Source organism: Ursus maritimus, unplaced genomic scaffold, assembly GCF_017311325.1.
Source record: "Ursus maritimus isolate PB19 unplaced genomic scaffold, ASM1731132v1 scaffold_7, whole genome shotgun sequence".
NCBI lineage: Eukaryota > Metazoa > Chordata > Mammalia > Carnivora > Ursidae > Ursus > Ursus maritimus.
Genome location: NW_024426885.1, coordinates 73,401,725 through 73,406,475, shown reverse-complemented (window position 1 = coordinate 73,406,475; position 4,751 = coordinate 73,401,725). Strand labels below are relative to the sequence as shown.

General features: G+C 34.8%; 1 non-coding gene across 1 annotated transcript; it reads right to left on the bottom strand.

The window, feature by feature from the left end:
• Positions 1-1,348: 1,348 nt before the first annotated feature.
• On the bottom strand, positions 1,349-1,451 carry LOC121101373. The gene has a single exon (XR_005833366.1). It is a non-coding gene; the product is annotated as a U6 spliceosomal RNA (small nuclear RNA).
• Positions 1,452-4,751: the final 3,300 nt, after the last annotated feature.

The window sequence follows — 4,751 nt, the reverse complement described above, 5'->3', positions numbered from 1 at the left end:
TCTTGAATAATTCTACTTTTAACTTTTGGAGGAAACTCCATACTATTTTCCAGAGTGGCTGCACCAGTTTGCATTCCCACCAACAGTGCACAAGTGTCCCCTTCTCCACATCCTCACCAACACCTGCTGTTTCTTGGGTTGTTGATTTTAGCCATTCTGACAGGTGTCAGAATTCCAAAGTATATCCAGAAAAATGTCTATTCATGTCTTCTGTCCATTTTTTAATTGGGTTATTCATTTTGTGGGTATTGAGTTTTTTAAGTTTTTTTAATATATTTTGGATACAATCCCTTTATCACATACATCATTTGCAAATATCTTCTCCCATCCGTAGGTAGTCTTTTAGTTTTGTTGATTATTTCCTTTGTTGTGCAGAAGCTTTTTCATTTTGATGAAGTCCCAGTAGTTTATTTTTGCTTTTGTTTCCCTTACTTCAGGAAATATATCTAGAAAGAAGTTATTACAGCTGATGTCAGGTTACTGCCTGTGTTCTCCTCTAGCATTTTTATGGTTTCCTGTGTCACATTTAGGTCTTTAACCCATTTTGAATTTATTTTTGCAGATGCTGTAGGAAAGTGGTCCAGTTTCATCATATTGCTTGTGGCCATCCAGTTTTCCCAACACCATTTGTTGAAGAGATTATCTTTTTTCCATTGCATATTCTTTCCTGCTGTGTCAAAGATTAATTGACCATATAATTGTGGGTTCATTTCTGGGGTTTTTTATTCTGTTCTATTGATCTACGTGTCTGGTTTTTTTTCCAGTATCATACTGTCTTGATGACTACAGCTTTGTAGTATAACTTGAGTGGAATGTGATGCCTCCAGATTTGCTTTTCTTTTTCAGGATTGCTTTAGCTATTCAGGCTCTTTTGTGGTTCCATACAAATTTTAGGATTGTTTGTTCTAACTCTGTGAAAACTGAAATTGGTATTTTGATGGGGATTATGTTGAATGTGTAGATTGCTTTGGGTAGTGTAGACATTTTAACAATATTTCTTCTTCCAATCCATAAGCATGTCTTTCCACAAATGGAAAGACATTCGTCTTACAGTTTTCAGAGTACAGATCTTTCACCTCTTTGATTAGGTTTATTCCTACGTATCTTATTGTTTTGGGTGCAGTCATAAATGGGATTGATTCCTTGATTTCTCTTTCTCCTGCTTCATTGTTGGTGTATAGAAATGCAACAGATTTCTGTACATTGATTTTGTATCCTGCAACTTTACTGCATGAGTTTATCAGTTCTAGCAGTTTTTTGGTGAAGTCTATCAGGTTTTCTATATAGAGTATCAAGTCATCTGCAAATAATGAAAGTTTTACTTCTTCCTTATGGATTCGAATGCCTTTTATTTATGGAAAACTTCATGAATTTACATATCATCCTTGCTGAGGGGCCATGTTATCTCTGTATTATTCCAATTTGAGTATATGTGCTGCTGAAGTGAACACTATTTATTTTTACAGGAGTTTGGTAATTAGTGTCTTTCAGGGAATTTATCAATTTTATATTAAAATTTTTAAAATGAATTGATATAATGTTTTTCATAATATTCTCTTACCCTTTTAATATAAGTATATTTTCTAGTGGTGTCACCTTTCTCAGTCCTGATATTGGTTAAGTTTGTCTTCTCTGTTCTCCTGATCAAAGGGCCCAGAGGTTTATCAGTTTTATGTTTCTTCTCAAATACTCAGCATTTAGTTTCACCAAATTTCTCTATTATTTTCCTGTCATATTTAACTACTTCCACTTTGATCTTCATTATTTCTATTTATCTGGGCCTCAATTTTCTCATCCTTTTCTAGCTCCTTAGAGGAGGAATCTAGTATCATTGATTTGAGACCCTTCTTTTCTAGAATTAACATTAAGCACTAACATTTGTCTCCAAAATCACTTTAACAGCATCACACACATTTTGATATGCATGTTTTCATTTTCACTAAGTTCTAATATGTTTTTAACTTAATCTTTGAATTTTTTCAGTGAACAATGGGTTATTTGGGGTTGTGTGATTTAATTTCTGAATTTGGGAGATCTGCCAGAGGTCTTATTGTTACTGATTTCTAATTAAGTTCTACTGTTTAATAGAAGGATACTTTCTATGGCCTTAAATCTTTTTCATTTTATAGAAGCTTGTTTTAGGGCACAGAATATGATCTATCTTGATAAATGTTCTATGTGTACTTGGAATATAGTAATAATAAGGGTTTTAATGTGATTGATAATTCTATCATCTGTGTCAGGTCTGTGTCCGTTTTGATCGACTAATTTTCTCTTTTTATGGTTTTTCTTTCCTCCTTCCTGGCAGCTTAGTAATTTTTAATAGGACGCCAGGCACTGGGAATTTTACCTTATTCATTGATGAATATTTTTGAAAGATAGTCACAGTCTTTGTTTTTAGACATAGTTACACTAGTCTTCCTTTGGAGCCTTCTTCTAAGACTTGTAGACAAGGCTGGAGTCGTTTTCTGTCTAAGGCTAGTCACTCCCCTTTCCTAAGGCAAGACCGTTCTTTACATTCTAACCAAGAGGTTTTTCAGACTAACTGTTGGGAACAGGCCCTATTCCAAGTCCTGCATCTCTGGGGGTTTATACCTTTATTTCTTTTTGGCGGTTCTTTCCCCTACCTTGGGTGGTTTCATTTAATGAACGTGTTCACCAATACTTAACTATACACTTGAGGGGGTTTCTGAAGATCTCTGGAAGTCTATGTACTGCTTTCTCCCCTCAGTTACTTAGCTGTGCAAACACTGGTTTCCTGTTCCCCTCAGGCTCCTGGCTCCCATTTCTCAAGGAATTCACCTGGATTTGCCTGGGTCCCTCCTCTGGTTGCCTGGGCCTGGAAACACTCTGGTGGCGGGGCAGACATAGGGCTTACCTCATTTGTTCCTGATGCCTCTGGGCAATGATAAAGCTCACCCCATTTATATCTCTCAGTCTCAGGAAACACTGTCTTTTGTTACCTGATAGACAGTGTCTTGAGAAACCTCAGTTCATAGGCCTTGCACAGGTTTTCAGTAACCCAGTAAATTCAGTCCCTAATATTCTATGTTGCCCAGAAGGGGAAGTCATACATCTTATTTGCCAATGCTTTGTTGCTGTGATAAACTTTGGAAATGATTCCATTTGAAGTGTGAAAACATTGAGAGAAATTTCACTTTAAAAATATTTTGTACAGCAGCTTCCCCTATCCCATTATATTACTAAGGGGTAGGAAGAGGGAATTAATCTAATGAGTCAGTATTTTTCTATTTCCCAGAACTCACCTGTAATTAATCTTGCAATGAATGTAAAAGAAATCATGTATTTTACAAGGACGTATTGTTATACAATTAGATTCATTCTTGATGATACGCCAAAATATAAAAATCTTGTTTGTGTGTTTCCTACCTGAGCACGTTTTTACAGAGCGTGAAACTGTAAAAAGCAATTATTGTATGTTAATTGTATTCAGTTAAATAAAGTATGATTATCTATTTTTAATTCAGATAATTTATATTAAAACAATGTATGGATAATGTTTTTTAATTGTTTATTGGCTTTTTGTCTGTGTATGTTATTGCTAGAACAATTACTAGTATTCAAATGTGGGTAAATCTATTTTAATATACCAAATGAATTTAGACATTAAAACTATTAACAATAAGCCAATTATTTCCTTTAGGAATTTAAAAAATCACATCTAACCAAATAAAATTCATCCCTTTCTCAAGTTGTAGTGGTTGCATAGCTTTACTATTGTGTCTTACTGGATATTATGAATGCTGTTTTGAGAGGGTCAGTACAATTTTTTGGTGACATGAGATAAAAAACCAGAGGAAAAGTGAAACATCTTTGTTTCCTGAGGTTTTGTTGATATTGTAGTTGCTGTTTTTCTTGTTTACATCATGTCGCGAGACTCAGCCAAATAGCTGTCTCAGCTAAAAAGTGAAACATGCAAGTGCATTCAACTTCAGTAAGAAAACCGAGATCCCACTGCACACTTGATCCTCCTACTGAGAGGTCATCCCTAAGAGCTACAGAGAATCGTGGGGACTATTAATGAGACTTGGTAGAGGGGAACATCACATAAACAAAGTTATAACTGTTTGATCATAGAGATGAAATAAAAGATGAAAAATTATAATAAACTCCTTGCATCTCAATGTAGACTTCTATTGCTTTCGCTAACAACTTAAGTAAATATTGAAGACTGGTGTTAGGTGGTAACTTGGAATATTATTTGGCTACTGAATACTCATAATTTGAATTTAAAGCATCTAAAACTCTTTTTTAAAAATATTTATTTATTTATTTGAGAGGGAGCACAAGCAGCGGGAGGGGGAGAGGGAAAGGGAGAGACAGACTCCACTGAGGAGGGAGCCTGATGCGAGACTCGATCCAGGACCCTGAGATCATGACCTGAGCAGAAGGAAGACGCTTAACCGACTGAGCCACCCAGGCACCCCAAGCATCTACAACTCTTCAGTTCTTGAATATCAAGGTAACAAGACTTTAAAAAAACAAAAACAAAACAAAACAAAAACTTTGGCACTAAAAAACTAAACAGAAATATAAGTGTGTGAATATATTGCCAATTCTTAGAGGTCAGAACTTCACTATATTTGTTCCTTTCTTACACGTAGATCATGTTGATGCTTTGAGTTTTATGTTATTATTAAGTAAAAAAATATATAAGATGGTTTAAAAAGTCTTTGCTGAAAAGAAAATAATTTTGAATCACAAGAATAATATAGTTAATACATTCATTC